Source organism: Macrotis lagotis, chromosome X (genome assembly GCF_037893015.1).
Source record: "Macrotis lagotis isolate mMagLag1 chromosome X, bilby.v1.9.chrom.fasta, whole genome shotgun sequence".
Taxonomy (NCBI): Eukaryota; Metazoa; Chordata; class Mammalia; order Peramelemorphia; family Peramelidae; genus Macrotis; species Macrotis lagotis.
The window spans coordinates 64,109,489-64,128,676 of NC_133666.1; the positions used below are offsets into that span (position 1 = coordinate 64,109,489).

General features: G+C 35.3%; 1 protein-coding gene across 4 annotated transcripts in view; it reads left to right on the top strand.

Annotated features, from left to right (window-relative positions):
- DIAPH2 (diaphanous related formin 2) overlaps nucleotides 1-19,188 on the top strand; it is an 857,560-nt gene that overhangs the window by 82,117 nt on the left and 756,255 nt on the right. The gene's annotated exons all lie outside the window — the stretch shown is intronic.

Sequence of the window (19,188 nt, forward strand, 5' to 3'; positions counted from 1 at the left end):
GGATCCCACTGACATTATGTACCCCAGTGGGGGGTTCTTGTACTGCCTTAGCTCTTCCTGGTGTTCCATTGGTTCTCACAGATACACCTTACTCAGGAACTCTGCTGGTGGGGGTGGGCATAGGGTGGGGGGAGTTGTCTTTTGATTTATTCACCGTGCTTGGTTGAGCACTATTGTAGAGTGAGAATTAGACTAGACTAGATATTTTGAGACTCTATGATTCTCTTCCTGGCTATGGCATCAATTATCTTTGTGACCCTGTATGGGTCATAGTTTTTTCATTTATAAAACAAAAGGTTGTACCAAGATGCTTCCTAAGGGTCCCTTCCAGCTTGAATAACCAAGTAGTTTTTTTAAGTACAATATCCTGATCCTGTGGTTATTGACCATTCTGTACCAGGCCAAGAGTTGTCCATCTTGGTGTTAAGAACCAGTCATAAAGGTTTTGGCCTTCCTAATTTGACCTGAGAGTATACGCACTTCTTCAACTTGACTGAAGGTACATGGGAAGATTTAGTGAAAAGTGCATGTAAAACATCAATGAAGGATGGTGCTTGACACAATAGTATGGGAGGAAGACCCCTCCTCCATTTTTAAGGCACTTGACTAATGCATAAATTTGAGTCAGGTACTAGTGAAAAGTAATATAAATAGCTTAAGTATGTAAAACTCTTGACATAGCTTTTCTGTTTAATCCTCCCAAAAATATCTGTGAGGTTCTTACTACAGTCCATCCCATTTTATAGATGAGAAAATGAAGAGTCAATAAAGTCAAATAACTTTCTGTTAAACACACAGTTTGGTGAGCAATGAAAGGTGATTTGGATCCAGGTCTTTCCAGTCTTGCAGTTTTATGTTCTCTCTGTTATACATGAAGTATCCTTATCACTGGAACTTTGTACAGACTGCCCAAAGTTGTGTAGCACCACCCTGCTGCTCTTTGAAGTCAGAGCATGTGGATTTCAATTCTAACTCTGAAACTCACTTCCATGCACCACCTTGACCAAGTTATCTTAACCATTATGGTTCTCCTTCCTGGAGCTATATAATAGTTATAATGGTTTTAATAAGGGTTAAACAGAGTGGTGTCTTGGGTTTTTCCTAGCTCTAAATGTATGATCTTATTAGGGTCCTTCCTAATGAATAGTTGATCTTCCTTGTGCAACCGCTTCAGTTTTCTCCAGAGAAAACTAGTGCTGGAGATGCTGGTGAAACCTACTTGATTTGGACTACTCTTTCACATGGCCTCTGGTTATTTGTTAATGTTTGATGGCTACCAGTACAGTACCCAAACTTTCAGTCAGTTCCAGTATATATCATAAACTTTTTGAGTCTCAAAGACTGCCATTTGTAATATTGATCAGATTCCTGTAAGCACAAAACCTCACATGGTGAACTTAAATGTGATATTTTAGAATGCTGCACCACCATAAGATAGCTACTGCCTGCTTGCGTAATTGCTCTCAGGTGTTTCAAAAAATCCCCATAGGGTTAGGGATGGCCATCTGGCCCCAGGCTGGAATATCAAATGAACATTCATTTAGCATAGCCTTCTTTGAATGTAATAATCCTTTGGAAAACCAAGTGCTGATACATTGCACATCCATCTCAAGAACTTTGTTAGTTTTTCTACCTGGGGCACCTGAAGTTTTCTGTTTTTTCTTCTTTATCCCCCAAATAAATGAAGCATGTTGTGAATTAAATCCAGATTCAGTTTGCATGAATTTTCATTAAGCTTGCCAATAGTAAACTATGCTAAGTCATAATTTATATAAATTCTTATAAATTTTTAGTCTTATTATTTGGAAAATAAGACAGATCAAATGTGCTGTCTAGATCTGAAGTAAATTTATGCAATGAAAAAAGTTTTCCTTAGACAGCTTCCTTAGTATCTCTCCCAAAACCATAGAATGCCTCATTAAAATTTAATTTGAGGTATTCTAAGGGAAGCTAGGTAGCTCAATGGATAGAGCATTGATCTTGGAGACAGGAGGATAGGAATTCAAATCCAGCCTCAGACATTTGACATTTACTAGCTATGTGACCTTGGGCAAGTCATTTAATTCTAACTGCCTCACATCCAGGGTCATCTTCAGTCATGCTGGTTCCTATCTGACCACTGGATCCAGATGGCTCTGAAGGAGGAGGACGTGAGGCTGGTGACTGAGCATAGCAACCCCCCCCCCCAGTAAAATCCAATTCATTTGCTTGTCATAGCATCATCTTCCTAAAGTCACGGTCTTCTTTGAGAATGAAGGACAAACATCTGAGGTACTCTGAAGGTAGAGTTGTACAAGGTTTCCTCACTGTTCATGGAAGTAGGGGAAAACTGCCTCCTGCCTTGCACTCCTGGGTTCTATTTTGGAATTTTGTGGGGGATATGGACAGTTGGATATTGAGAAGAATTTAGGTAGAAGGAAGGAGTTGCACATTGTCTTTATTGCCATTTAAAATCGAGTTTAGATTTAAACTTTGTATGAATTTCTAGTAGCACCTACCTCCCAGGGTTGTTATGTGGACCAAATGAAATATGCATCTAATGCTTTGCAAACATATTATTATTGTCATTACAGTTTTTGTTCACTCTACATTTATTCAAACAATGTTTGGACCTTTTCATCAGACATTGCTTTGGTCATGTATGATCAGAGTTCTTAATTGCTGATTATTGAGATCTTTGGAGGGAGCAGTTTCAGTTCACTAATGAGATCAGAAACCAGAATGAGATTTCAGAAACATCTTCAGCTGTGCCCTGTAATGCAACCAGTTGCCATAACCTAGAGATTCATGCTTCACTTTGTACTTCATAGTTATTCCTGAATTTCTTCTCCTACTGCTTCCTCTCATCTTTGTCTCTCTCTCTCCTTTGCTATTGCAGTTATTCCTCTCCTTTAAGTTTCCCCTTCCTCATGTGATACTCCACCTCATAGCCAGAGTTCTCTTTAAAAGAAACAATTTATAGATGCTTTTAGTACTGTGGTCAAATTCCTGATATTTCTCTTTCCCAAATTAGTGTACTGTTCTAACAAAACAAAACTTTAAACTGACAGTTAAGCAAAACTGACCAACAAAGTAATAAATCAATGTTGGCACATAAAACACTATGTTTCCATGGTCTTCAACCCCTTTTTTGGAGGGAAGCTGATGTTTCCTCATCTACTCTCTTAAAATGCATTTTGGTTGGGGTAGCTAGGTGGTGCAGTGGATAGAGCACTGGTCCTGGAGTCAGGAGTACCTGAGTTCAAATCCAGCCTCAGACACTTAATAATTATCTAGCTGTGTGGCCTTGGGCAAGCCACTTAACCCCATTTGCCTTGTAAAAACCTAAAAAAATGCATATTGGTCACTGCATTTAACATGAATTGTGCTGTCTTTTAGTGATGTCTCTTTTTTATTTATTATGTATTCGGTTCTCCTCATTCTTCTTTTCTTAATATTATGTTAGTGCAGTTGTCTGCCATTACATCTGTGCCTTCCTTGATTTGTCCTTTCTCATTGCACAGTAATATTCCATTTAATTCTCAGTTTGTTAACTTTGTTATTTATTGAAGAGTGCTCATTTGGTTTCCATTTTTCTACTACCACAAAGATGATCACTATACATATTTTGGTATATATGGGGCATTTAGTTCTGAATTTAACCTCCAATGAATCAATTTCCAGTAATGACATTACTGAGTCAAAAGGCATGAAGAGTTTTGTGTTTTTTATTGCACAGTTCCAGATTGGTCTACCCAACAGTTGGCTCAATTAAAGCTCCTATGCTTTCTTTTGCCCCCATTACTCTTCTTTATTCTTCTATCCCAGTTATTCCATGAAGTCTTCCTATACCTCTTTGGTCAGAAGTCAAGCCTTTCCTTGAGTTTCTATAGCACTGTATTTCTATGTCATTGCTTCACTGTCTTTCTGTCCCTTATAGCTCCCTTATAGCTCCTAGAACATGCTTTGTACATAGATCTAGTATTAGTTCATGTCTCTTTGGCTTCATAAGATAGAGCATGGTGGAAGTTAAAAAAATAGTAGATTCTGCAGTATAATGGGATAACTCATTAAGTACTGAATATAGAGTACTATGGGATTAGAAGAGAGAGCCATTATTGTGGACTGGAATAATGGGGAAGATTTGACCAAAATGGGAAAGACATTGGAGCTATAGCAGGAATGCAGCCAAAGGTACAGGGATTCCTCTGTGGCATAATGGTGGCCACCTATATTTTATTTGGTCTAGATGTTTGCCAATGGGCTTTGAAGTGGGTTAAAGATTGTTATATCACCTCAGGATAACATTGACAAAGCTGTTTTAGGGGATTAATAAAATAACAGGATTTGACAGAGATGAAATAGGTTACAAGAGAGATGGTGCAATCTCTCTCTGCAAATATTTGCACATAGGATAGATGATTTGGAGAAGGGTGAAGAGACTGGACCAATGGAAACTTTTTCATCCCTTCTAATTTCAAGGCAATGTCTCCTAACCCTGAGAAGGAGATGATTTGTGACATATTTTAGCAAGTACTCCCAACCAAAGTTAGCTAATAGACAGAGGTCTCATCTAAAAAAGATCCCATATATAATAAAATATTTATAGCAGCATTTTTGAGTAGCAGAACATGGGAAAACTGAGAATTCCTTCTGTGGTGATGTTATTTTTTCAAGTCCATATTAATTGGCTCATAGTCCAGGGGCTTGAAAGCATAAGCCTTTTTTTTGTGTTGTTCCATCAGATTGTGATTAAGGGAGAATTTGATTGTCTATGGAAGATTTAATCAAATCTTGAAGAGGTTTGAAAATAGTACTGTGAGAGATACCCTTTGATTCTCTTCTTCTGTTTATTCACTGAAACACAAATGTATCCTCTCAAGATACCAGAGTTTTAACTATGTGAGTTTAGAATGAGAGATTATGGCAGAGAGGCCCAGATGGAGTCTCCCTTGGAGGATCTTCCACCCAAAAAATTGGGTAGCATCTCATATAGATTTGAAAATGGGCTGAGGAATTTCGGTGCTTGCAGTCTGGGCCATTTGAACCACTTCTTTGCAGCCCTTTGTCCATAGAAGGTACCCATGGTCTAGAAAGGATCACTGGATCTGAGACCTAGAGCTAGAAGGGACTTCTGAAGTCATCTAATCCAAATTCCTCATTCCATAGAGAAGGTAACTGAGATCTGGAGGGGTAAGTGACTTGTTCTGGGCTCATACCGTTGGAAAGGAAGATGTTGAACCTGGACCTCTGGGTCCATATCTACTGCTTTCCCTTTATACTGTGGGGGTAAATAGCTCATTATTTTTGTTCAGTTTAGGTGAGAAAATTCCAGACATTTCATTTAGCCTATTATTAGACTCCTCAAAATTTTGAATTTTGAGCACTATTCAGAATCACTTTTTTCCCCTCTTTCATTGTTCCATGGTTCTATAGGTTAGGAGAACTTGTCATACTGAAACTCCATTCCTGATTAGTTTGAGAATGTATTATCTGTGTATCACATATGCAGATGTCATTGTTAGTTAGCTATCTTCATAATGTTATTCCTAAAATACTGCTAAACCTTGCAGTGCTGGAGGCTGATTTGTCTAACTGGGTGGATCATTTAACTGATGATAAGTTCTCGATTGGCAAAATGGTTCTAAGAGGTGTAGCATTTTATGGTCTAGTTGGTCCGTGTTAATTATTTAAATAAAGGAAAAATTTGCAAGGAAGATTTCAATCTTAGTTTACTCAGTGCTTTCTGCATAATTAATTAATTGTGCAGGCCAGAAGGGGGAGACAAACCGTGCATTATTGGAGTCTAGAGGTAGCTTTTCTTCTAAAGACAGAACATTTGCATTCATAGTTGACTTTGAGGTTTTTTTCCTTATTTAGTTTTGGTAGCTGGAATAGCTGCCTACTGTAAAATGTTCAATTTTATGGTAGTGACAATTTTGTTGAAAATATCTAAATTCAATTAGAATAAAAATGATTAATTTCATTACTTTTTAACTGGTGCATAAAAAACAACAACAAAAAACTAATGTGGTAATCAGATGAAAATAAGACTTGAAACTGTTTAATGGTAGGAGATTAGAAGTGATCTTTTAAAAATTGCATAAACATTGCTAAACTCCCAATTAATTTTTTTTAAATTTCACATCCATTTAGTACAATAAATAGCTACTTTCTCATTCCTTAATTTTAATAAAAAATAATCAGATGAGATCTACTTGTTTTGGATATGTATGTTTGTCTTGGTTTATGGTTTTGTGCTTTTAAATTCTATTTATCTTTTCTTTTTTTTGTTTTTTTTTTTTTTTTGCAAGGCAAATGGGGTTAAGTGGCTTGCCCAAGGTCACACAGCTAGGTAATTATTAACTGTCTGAGTCCGGATTTGAACCCAGGTACTCCTGACTCCAGGGCCGGTACTTTATCCACTGCGTCACCTAGCAGCCCCCCAAATTCTATTTATCTTTACTGACTTGAAGAACATTTCCTTAACCAAGCTTCTCCTTACATTAGGATGCATTGCCATAAATAAAATTACATTTATTATGCAAAGATAAATTCAATATTTAAAGATGCCAAAAGAATGTAGATGATGAATTAATATTATGGACATTTATTAGGAGGAAAAAGTTTAAATTCTTCTCATTTTTTCTAACTTATATTTTGTAAATTAATTGAAATTTACAAATAGGAATGAAAATATTTTGTGATATGTCTTGGTTATCAAAAGTCTCTGGGATGGTTGTACTTTTGCAGTTCTGAGCATGGGTTTAGTAGAAGGAATACTACCCTGAGATATGTTTTTGAACCCCAGTTTTGCTACTTATTTTTTCATATTGCATTGGGAAAGTCATTGAATCTTCTTAAAATTCCTCTTATTAAATAGCAGTGATACTTTTCATTTACTGTCAGGTGTTACATAAATCTTATTGTATTCAATGTTAAATAAATGCCATTTAGAGAATTTTTATCATGAAGAATTCTGTAGAATTTCTCCCTAATATATTTTGTGAAGGAGAGATGAATAGAAGGTTTATGTAACCTGTAGCTATTGCCATTGATGGCTCCTCTAGATAAAATGGCATAAAAGATAATGTTTAGAATCAGAAAAGGAGAAAGCCTGTTTTGTAATGAGAGTGAACAATAACCCAGGTTGTCCATTGATGCCTCCATGCTATTAAAAGACTAGCCAAAAAGTCTAGGACAATCTGAACCTCTTCTGGATAATTAGAGGAAAGTTTGGATAAGAGTTTTGCAGTATGAGACAACATGATAGCTAGCAATCTGACAAGATTGTGGATTCATTGGAGTAATAAAGTAATTTTGGTATTATTTTTCTCATGTGTACTCATACATAAATGATGAGGTACTTCAATAGTCCACTGATTATATATGTAAGTAACATTTTATCCCCTTGGAAAGTTAGAGCCTATATGAGATCCTTCAAAAACGTAACTACCTATTTTTCTGTTATGTTGATTTTTGTAGTTGAAAAAATATAATAAATTCTTAATTTTTTGACTTTTCAACTGTTAAATAACAGTTTAACACACACTAGCATTTATTTTGCAAGGCAGTGGGGTTAAGTGTCTTGCCCAAGGCCACACAGCTAGGTAATTATTAAGTGTCTGAGGCTGGATTTGAACTCAGGTACTCCTGATTCCAGGACCGGTGCTCTATCCACTGTACCACCTAGTTGCCCCTCACACTAGCATTTTTACCAATTATACAATATAGGTTATTTCTATTACAGGTAGTTGAAAAATTAACTTTGCATAATCTTTCCAGCATGATCTTTACAAACTAAGGTTCACTACTGCCACCATAGAGTTTAATGTATATAGATTGAGGAAATATATCCTTTTTTGTCCAAGGCCATCACTTTTTAGAAAATCAAAATACTCCAAAATCTGTATTTCTATTTCTGATGTGTTTCCTAAGTTCCAGACTCCTATTTCCAATGGTCTACCCAGATGTCTGACTGGTACCTCAAAATAAAAGCAGTTCTTTCTTCTAACTAATTTGTTTCTTTCAATGGTTCCACTATTAGTTGCTCATGCTCGAAATCTCACTGTTATATTTGATTCCTTTTGTTTTCTGTTATCATTTATATCTAAACTGTTGTTAACTTTTACCTTGGCAATCTGTCTCATATAGGTTACCCTTTTCACTATTCCTGTAGCCACTATCGTGATATAGACCCTCATGAGCAACTACTTGACTACTGCCATTAGCCTCCTAATCAATATTCCTGACCCCACTCATCCTCTTTCCCCTCCCTCCTCTGCCACATTCATTCCAAGTTTGATCATAGATTAATCTATGGAATGAGACTTTTATGGGTTCTTAAACATCCATAGTTGACTTCCTGTTTCATATCATTGTCCATATCTTGGTATTCAAATCTCTCCCCAATGTGATGCCATCCTACTGTTTTAGATTTATCTTCTTTTTGTCTTTGCCTATATTGTATAGTTTGAGAAGTCTCCTAGTCTACTCACCAACCCTCATGATGTTTTTGTCCTTTGTTTATAGCATGAGAGAGGAAAAAAATGTTAAAATGGAAGACAAGAAAGACCTGCTTTGCTTGCCTGCCTCAGTAACTTCACTAGATGTGTAATTTGTGGCAAAACTTTTCAATTTTTACCCTCAGTTGCCTAATCTATAAACTGGAGACAAGACCCATAGAATCTTCTACACAGTCTTCTTATGATCAAAGGAAATAATGTATTATATGTCAACTGTAAAGCACTATGTAAATGTTAGCTAATATTATCTCCATGTCTATGTTCATGTTGGGCTCAGCACCTAGAATACATTCCTTCCTTCTTCATTTTTTGTCTATTGAAATTGTATCCAACTTAAATGCTATGCCCTCCACTTTGGTGAAACCTTCCCTAAATTCCTTACTGTTTCAGTCAAAAATGATCTTTCTTTCCTTTAGATCTCTCCATTATCTCTTGTAGCACTTACACACTTGTGTTGTTTTGTAGTTGTTATGCATTATAAAAATGTTGAGTGATTTTCCATTTTTTAATCTGTCTCTGCTGCCTTCCTTCCAACTCAAGTGAAATCAGACATCATTTATTAAGTTTCTCCTACTATGTGCCCAAAGCAGCAACGACAACAACAAGGTGTTCAGAGTTCACTGGGAAGGGGTGGGGTTGACCCATGTGCCACCAACTGTGAATAAGTAAGAATTATACAGGCTAGGTTCAAGATAATATGATGGGGAAGGCATTAATATTTAGGAGTAATTGGAAAGGTTTCTTGCAGAAGGGGGGATTTTAATTGAGACTTGGAAGAAACCACAGAAGCTAGTAAATGAGGATGAGGAGGAAAAAAAGATTGCAGGAGCTGGGAACATCCAGTGAAAGTACATGGAGTCAACAGATGAAGTCTCTTATGTCAGGAGAAGCAAGAAGACCAGAGTCACTGGGTTGCAGAGCATGTGAATGAAAGTAAGATACAAGAAGAATGGAAACATAGGAAGGGGTCAGCTTCTGAAGCCCTTCAATAGCCTGGTTTCACCTCCAGTTTGATGACTTTAATCTAACTTCATCTGTTCATGAGCCAATCTTTCTGCAAATTCATTTTTCCTCCTACCATTTTTCATTATTTTATGTGATGATAATACTATTTATAATCTTCTAAAACTGTACTCTGTAAGAGAAAAATATTTTTTATTGATAGATTTTGTTTTGCTGCAACAGACCCCCTCCATGTCCCCCAAAATCCAAAGGAAAGTCCCCAAGAATTTCTTTGCTTAGGACAATGGAGCAAAATTGCCTACTAATAATAGAGAGCTCTGTAGAGTGCCATCATTTTCAAGTTTGCATTGATTATTGCCAGAAAAATATTTGTTACTTTCACTTCAGTAGCTTTGCACCAGCAGTGGCCATGGTGCTTCCCCTGAGTTGAAATTCAGTTCCATAGGCATTCATTAGATAGTATATACCAGGTGCTGTGCTGTGCCCTAAGAATTCCAAGACATAAGGACACCTCTTCTGCTTCTCAGGATTTCACTTTTTGTGGTAGGGGTAGTGGAAGATAAGAACTTACACAAGAGAAACAAATACCTGAGCTGAACTTTGAAAAGAGCTAGGAAGGCTAACAAGTAGCTGTGAAGACTCCAAGTATTCCTGACATGGGAGTGAGCTTGCCTGTTTTCAAAGCATGGAAATGGGGGGTGGGCAGAATATTGCTTTCAGGAAAATAGACCAGTGGTTAGGATATAGTCTGTGTAAGGCATAATTGTTATCAACCTGGAAAAATAGGTTTGAATTAGATTGGGAAGAACTGAATGCCAAGTACAATAATTTATATTTTATTCTGGTAGTAATGATGAGCTCTTCAAGTTTTATGAACAAGGGAGAGGGGGTGCAGGAAGTGACAGATTAAGACTGCTAAAATATAAATAGGCCAGTACAAGTCAACTGATAAATTGCTCTATTTTTGGTCTTTCCTCCTCCCTGCTCCCATGTCTCTTTCCTTTTTCTTCTTTTCCACACCGTCTCTAGCTTTCTTGGTAATCTCTTCAGTTTTCATGAGTTCGACTCTCATCTTTTAGCAGATGACTCCTAGATCTATGTATCCATCCATTATTTACCTTTTGAGCTTCATGCTTGTATCATGAATTACTTATTATTCATCTTCCCGGAGTCTCATGTAAATATCTTAAATTTATTTTGCATTTATTTGAGTTCCTCATGTTATAGCATATGATTTTTTTTCAGTAAAGGTTTTATGCAATTCTGAGAAGTAAGAATAGTCTTTTAGATTCCCATTTAATAATTGCATGTAGGTCTGTCAGTTTTACTTTTCCAGTCTTTGAGATGCAAGGTTGCCTTCTTGTTTATATTTGTTAAATTTAGCAATTTCCAAAGTAGGGATATCAGTCACATATAGTTATTACTATTGTTTCATCCTGGGTCCTGAAAATTTGACTTAACTTTTCTCATTTGTCTCATGCCAGAATCTATACGTATTGACTTACCTGAAAACTTTTGTAAGCCCTGATTTTTTGGATTCAACTGAAGCATAATAAAATTTGTACTAGTCTTTCTCTGTAATTCTTTATGTTTTGTGAATATTTTACCTTGAGAAATTATTTGGATTTTGTTTTCTAATCTGTTCTTCAGCTCTCTTGATTCATGGTATTTATCCTGTTAACAATGAAGATTATAATTGAATTAACTTTTTCCTCTAACACATCCTGTTATAGAACTCTTTAAAATTACCTGTGACTTTGTTTTTATTGCAAAATCTAATCCTATTTCCTGCCCAAACACCTTTTTATCTGAGGTAGGAAACGAAAGAATAAAAATGTAATAGTATAACCAAGAGATCTTGGTCTCATAAGGGAAGAGGAGGAGAGGCAGGACAAGAGTTTTGTTACTACATCATTATAACTCTTGGATACAGCTTGGCAGATTGTTTCCCGATTAGTTTAAACACTTTGTAGTTAATTTGGAATAGGATTCTCCCTTTAAATGATATCTTATATAAATATATATGTATATAATTTTTATATGTGGATATATAAGCAAATATAAAAATGCAATATGCATATAAATGTAATGTATAATAATGTGTAATATCTAATTTATATGTATAATGTGTATAAATATACACATTTTGAATAGGTTACTTGTTTGAAGCTATTGATTAATAATTTTCTTTGCTTATTCTCTAGAATTTTTTTAAAATTTCCATTCTGAATGAAATGTTTCTGAATGTGAAAAAGAACATTTTTATATTCATGGTATAACAGAAAAAGAGGTTTATATATGAAAAATAAATGTCTATTATATATTGTTTGCTTTGAAGTTCTACCTCAAATATATCAGATTGGAGATGTGACAAAAAAGAAAACAACAAATTGCTGATGAGGTTGTGGGAGGACAAACACCCTGAGAGAGCACATTGGTGCAGCTGCAAATTGGGCCAACTGTTCTGGAAAGCAGTTTGAAGCAATGCCACAAAGTCACTAAATTGTACATATCCTTTGAAGCCAGGTCCTCTGATTTCAAATTCTGTTTCCTTCTGTTACACAGTGCCCAGACAGGAGGCTATGAAAGCCTGAACTATAGGGTAGAAGTCATAGGAATTGAAAGAACAGGACAAATTATCCTGAGGACATTCAAGGAGAGGGAAAATGGAAAGACATCAAATAGAAGAACAGTGGAAAAGAGCTGTGTAGATTTTGTAGTGTCAGTGTTTTGAATTTTCTGGCAATGCCTGTGTAATGTAATTTATAAATAAAGTATAAGTAGATCCCAATTCTAGAATTTGTTTATATTATTTCCCCCATTCTGATCAGCCTTCCTGAGCTTTAAGGAAAATAGCCTTCTGAATAATTTTTAGCTTCCTCATCTACAGAAGATAGATTCCTGGCTCTCATTTTTATATGCCATATTCTTATACATTAGAACAGAGAACCTTTGGCCTTATGTCACTGGATAAGTCTGTATTACTATAGTTTCTAATGTCTTTTGATCAGCTTACTTGACTTTCTTGATTTTATGACCAATAACCAGGATGCATTTCCTTTTGGGCATGGAGTGTCTTAAAGGCTTTGTTATCTTAAATCACTTAGTAACACCAGGGTACGAGTACAAGAACAAAAGAAAGAGAATATATAAAGCTAGCTTAAAACTACATTAAAATTTTTGAGACCCTGTATTTTCATTTTACTATGACTTTTATGTTTTAGTCCAAATATTCCTCTTAACGGAAGTCCTTAAGCATTCTTTAAATGTGTACAACCACTCCATGGATGGGTGAGCTTAAAAACTACAACTGCCGCAGTGGTTAGAATACTAGACCTGGGGACAGGGAGAACTGAAGTCAAATACTACTTTAATGACTTAGTTGTTGTGTGACCTTGGGCAGTTCTCTTGCCTAGGAAGAAGTTAACTTCTCTTAGTTTCAGTTTTCTTATCTGTAAAATGGAGATTAAAAAAAAACACCTCTCTTCAGGGTTATTGGAGGGTCAAATGGAATACCATATATAAAGGATTGTTCAAATATTTCAGGCTGTAGAAATTTTTGCAGGGGTAAGGTATCGCTTTACTGGACTGTTTCTGAAAGAATATAAATCTTGCTTATATATGATTACAGACAGTAATATTTCTTTTAATCACAATTCAAATGAGGGTTAAATGAGATAATTGTAAAGCCTTTAGTATAATGCCTGGCATATAGTAGATACTTAATAAACCCATGTTCTCTTCCTATATATAGTACGAAACATTGACTTAAACTTCATTTCTCCAGATTTCTTTTCAACTTTCCCAGAAATTAATAGTGAGTCCTTGTCCAAGTGAGTGGTGACTGTGGATTTGTTGAACACTTGAGTCACTCTTAGATTGCACCTGTGTTTTAAATAGCTAATCTGTTTCATTGATCTTATTTTCTCTTTTTTTGATTGGTACCCAATTGTTTTTATGTGTACTACTTTGGTATAATTTGAAATCTCTTATTGCCAGTCTTTCTTTTCTTTTTAATTATTTCCACTGTTATTCCAGATGAATTTTGTTATTTTTTCTAGTTCTATAAAGCAGTCTTTTAGCATTGAATCTTAAGATTAATTTAGGTAGTATTGTGATTTAAATTATATTAGCTAAGCCCCTATATATTTAAGGTATCCAGGTATTATCAGAGAGAGGTATTTGTGAAAACTTTTCTCCTTCAGCATTTTCCCTTATTTTGCTCCATTGATTTTGTTCATACAATTACTTTTTGATATTATAATGAAGATAATTTACTTTGCCTTGCTGAAATCATCTATCCCTTGTTTGGTTATAAACTTTCCCCTATCTGTGATTCTGTAAGAGATTTTTTTTTCCTTTTAATTTTTGTCATATGATCTTTTACCTGGAAATGATTGTTTCTAGTCAGATCCAAAGGGAATGTCTTCTGTAGGTTTCTGCTCCTTCATGGATACTCTGTAAAAGTAAAAAGGTACTAAGCATAAAAGGTGATCACTTGAGAGAATAAAGCAAACACAGTAAACACTTTATTCTGGATGTTTGCCAGTATTTTACAGGACTGAATTACACTCAGAGGTAGTTGTGTTGTATCAGATATTATTATGTTCAAAAGGAGGCTTAGGTGCCTGGGTGCAATATTCCCTTTGGGAAATGAGATAGTTTCTGGAAAAGAAATTTGAGTAGCTTGTGTCCAGTGCTGCTGTGTATAGTCTCAGCTCTTGTCAGCCTTATCCTTGTTTTGTGTAGTTGGGTTCATTGCACTTGATCATCTTCCTTTAGCAAGTACTCATCCTTGCCTCCAGAAAAGGTCTTATCAGGTCTTACTACTAGGCATAGGATAAATAAATCTTTACTCTTTCATTATTCTTTATTACTCTTGAAATACTGTATGACTGCATTCCTTCATGGAAAATTCTAAAGGTAGAAACACTCAAAGGGAATGCCAGTAGCAATTAGATTTATGTTGTTATATTGTGCATGTGTTTATCTTCACTTGTATATGGTGTATAAGAAGTGTGTGTTATCATATGATGACTATGTAAGCTAGGTCAAATGATGTGGTATGAGTAATTCAGAGAAGGAGGAATGACTAATAGCTGGACAAATGAAGGAAGATGTTTCATTTCAGGGGTTGTATAAACAGTTTTTGACTGGGGTATAGGTATGTCATGGAACACTATTGTTCTGTTAGAAACCAGGAGGGTTGGGAATACAGGAAAGCCTGGAGGGATTTGCATGAACTGATGCTGAGTGAGATGAGCAGAAGCAGAAAAATGTTCTACACCCTAACAGCAACATGGGGTGATGATCAACCTTGATGGACTGGCTCATTCCATCAGTGCAACAATCAGGGACAATTTGAGGCTGTCTGCAATGCAGAATACCATCTGTATCCAGAGCAACAACTGTGGAGGTTGAACAAAGACCAAGGACTATTACCTTTAATTCAGGAAAAAAATCTGATATCTTATTGTCTGATCTTGTTATCTGTTATACATTATGTTTCTTCCTTAAGGATATGATTTCTCTCTCATCACATTCAATTTGGATCAATGTATACCATGGAAACAATGTAAAGACTGGCAAAGTGCCTTCTGTGGGGGTGGGGGGCAGGGAAGTAAGATTAAGGGGAAAATTGTAAAATTCAAAAATAAACAAATAAACAGTTTTGGGAACATTTTAGTCTTCTAAAATTAGTGGTAGGAATTTGGATGGCATAGTTATTTAGTTGAAAAATTTTATTGAAAACTTTTTTTTGGATGCATACTCTCATTACATTCCCAGGTGCATCTTCCTAGGGTACAACTTCCCCTTCAGTAGTTAAGGAAAACATCTGAAAAGATGTATGGTGAGAGAGAGAGAGAGAGAGAGAGAGAGAGAGAGAGAGAGAGAGAGAGAGAGAGAGAGTGAGTTTATTTTGTCTTGAGTTCTTTTATTCCTACATATATACACTATGAGTTAGTACCAGTATAGTCAAATATTTTTTGTTCTTTTTGTTGCTCTTTAAACTCATCTTAACACATGTTTATAGTAATTGCCTATTTTTTTGGTTCTTTTTGGTTTCATTTGCATGATTCTTTCCACGTTTATTTGATTTCTTTTCATCTTCATTGTTCCTGATGGTACAGTATTATTCTATATATTTTCGTATCACAGTTGGTACTGCCATTCTGCAGTCATTGGGCATATAGTATGTATTTGATTTAAAATAATGCTGCTGTGAATATTGTTATACAGATATTTTGTCTATAATCTCCTTGGGATATAAAGTCAATAGTTGAGATTCGCTAAATACAAGAGCATGAGTGATTTTGTAACGTTGCATAATTTCCACTTGTTTTCCAAAAAGATTAGAGCATCTCAAAACTTGGTCAACATGCTTGTTTTCCTGTAGTTCACCAGTATTGAAATTTCCATACTTTATTACACTTGAAAATTTGATACTCATGAACTGATTCTCTCTTAGTTATAGGATAAGTCTACTTTGTCAAAATTCAGAAGACCGAGATGAGTCTTTGTTGCAAAAGACTCTGTTAATAAGAATTAAAATGTTTTACTTTTCATTCCTATTTTGAGGGTACTGTTGAGTTACTGCAGCTAGTGAGCCAGGATCTTCATTTGCACAGTTCCTTTCTATATTAAACAGATGATTAGACTCAAATAGCTGCTACAACAATTTCATGCTTTTGTTTTTAATGTCCAATTATAACATGTCACTTCAGATTGTGTGTGAGTATACAATTGTCTAATTTTATTTTTGAGTTATTGTATTTCAGGAGGTTGATTACAATCAGCTGACACATTGTTTAAGTTCATGGACATAATAAATTAAGGAGTGAAACCACATTCAAACAAGATAGGAAGCTTGGTTGATAATGCTCTTATTAAAAGTCAATAAGCTATTTATTATTCAGTCACTCATTTTGATCTTACTTTTTGTTTGTATATTTCTTAAGATAGTCACTGCCAAATCTTGTGGGTAGAAAATATGGAAAGGCATTCCTATTACTTGCTGAAAGTAACAAATAAAATAAAGAAATTAAACAATTAATATCTGGTTTGTTTGTACTGTTATGAGGTAATTATACCCATACTAATTCATTGGCTTTTATCCAGGAGTAGTTTTTTGTGGAAATGAACATTAGGCAGGTGTAGTGGAACTTAAAAATAATGGGATATCTGACAGGATACTGTCATTCTCTAAAGATGTTATATTTGGAATTTAGTTAGGCTTTCTGCTACGTAGCACTTACAAATATGCTGTATATTAAAACCTGTTTCTAGACCATGTCTGATGTGAAGCATCTTACTTTGTCACTTGTTCTTTTCAGTTCAATTGGCTTTGTCCTTTGCTGTATACTACATTAATTTTTATCTCCAATATAATGATTGTTTTGAATTTTTTTTTAGAGATTTCTGTTAGGATCAGTAGAATGTCCACAAAAGGTTTTCATTCCTCAAAAATAAAATAATATCATATACCTGTGAAAATAGATATTGCCAAAATAGTTGGTTATCTTGAGCAATATATGCATTGCCCGTGTGCTTTTTACTTTTAGTACAATAGTCCTTAAAGTTGGGGCTATGGCCTGACCTCAAGGGGTTTATGATCAACCAATGGAGAATTGAAAGATGGATTACATCTCATCTTTCCATTGACAGACAATCATGTTTCTGTAAAGCTCACCTACCTTTAGATATTCTCCCATTTTTCTCTCTCTTTCTTCCCACATTGTACAAACTTCTAACTTCCATGCTTCTTAGCAGGGTGTTGGCATCATAGGGCAATTATAGCCTGACCACCATCTGGGCATCCATAGCAAGAACTTTCTAAGTACTATTGAGAAAATTCTCTATCTTCTTCAGTTCCATAGCCTTTTCCCCTCCTCTCATGTTGTGATTATGGTTGACAGGTCACTCATGCTGATGAGTGGGAATCTTTCTCCTTTCTATTTTGGGTTGATCAAAATGAGTTGCTTAAAATAAGCAGGCATGAATGGGTTGTAATCTGATCACACATCTCATTTCATTGTTGTTTCCCCTAAATTATCCCTCTTCCAGATTTCCCTATTACTTTTGAGGGTACCACCATCCCTCATTCAGTTTCACAACTTCATTTTCATCTTCAACTATTCATTCTCTCTCACTTAGCTAAATCTACTGCTAGATCTCATTGATTCTATTTCCTCCCCCACATTCTCTTTAATTAACCTTTTTGTCTTTTAACCCAACTATCGCCCTAATTCAACTTCTTACCTCTCTACTACAACTGTAGCCTTATAATTGGGCTTTCTGCCTCAAATTGATCCTCTTTCCCACTTATACTCCCTAAGTGCCAAAGTGATTTTCCTAAAGTACAAGTCTGTTTGTATCACTCACATTCTCAGTAAACTCTAGTGGCTCCCTTTTTACTATAGGATTAAATAGCATTTCATCTTTATCTCATACTTAAAATTTTTTTAATATAAATTTTGTAAGGTTCATGATATAGTATGTACTTCTAGGGGGTGCTATAATACACAGAATGCTAGGCCTAGACTCCTTAATTCTTGATGGATGTTGGTTGTGGTATGGAGTTTAGGTATGACTAAGTAGAAATAATGGAGGAAAATGTGTCATTCATCAGCTTTTCTATTACTTTTAGAATTACTATAGCATTTTCATCCCACAATTTACCCAATGCTTCCTTGCCAACCTTAGCTCCTTCTACTGCTAATTGTCAACACCCCAGTTATGTTCATTCCTCACTCTGTCCCTTCAATCATGCTATTTTCTTTCTAATTACTCTTCCCCTGGCTTTTTTCAAATTCTGCTTGACTATTAAAACCTAGTTGAAATCCTCTTTCACAAAACTTTCCTTATTTCCTTCAAACAAAAAATGTGGGACTATGAACCATTAGCTGTCCAGATTGACTTTTTCTTCTCAGTTTCAATAAGAGATTATACTGTGCTGATTTGCTTTCTGATTACTTGAAATTTGTATACTTCACATAATAATACAGCTTATCTTTATAAAGTTAATGTTCAGATTATATAACCTTTCCATCAAAGACTTTTACCTGCCCCACCTAGATTAACTTTGCTCTTTTACATTTGAAATGAATTTTGTGGAACTGTTAAAACATGATTTGATGATTTGTTGAATGATACTGAGAGGGTGTAAATGGTTTACATTTTACGAATATGCTCATCAATGAAATTATACCATCTTAGTATTAAAATGTACAATGTATGAAAATTTTCCAATGGAAAGCTTGTGTAAATGAAGGTTAATTTCTATTGTTGGTTTGAGAAGCCATCCCAATTCTAGTGAGAGCATTGCTTTCAATATTGTTAGCAAAGCTATTTAACAGAACTCAAAAGAATAAACTAGGTGAGATTTCCAGCATCTGAAACATGTAATCGACTAAACTGTTTTATTTTGTCACATTCTGTTTTCATTTACAAGACACTGATCAGAAAATCTAAGATGGAAGGGAACCTCGGAGGGTTATGTTCCATATCATAACCTGACCAAGAATTTCTTTGTAGCATTCCCAACTAGTGATCAGCTGACCTTGTCTTTGAAGAGTTTTAGTGAAGGGGAAGACAGAGTCTCCTAATATTGCCCCTTCCCCTTTTCAATAATTCTTTTGCTTATGAAAATTTTCCATTTATTAAGCCTAAATTCATGACCATATTTGCAATTTCCATCCTCTATTCCTGCCTCAGCTTTATG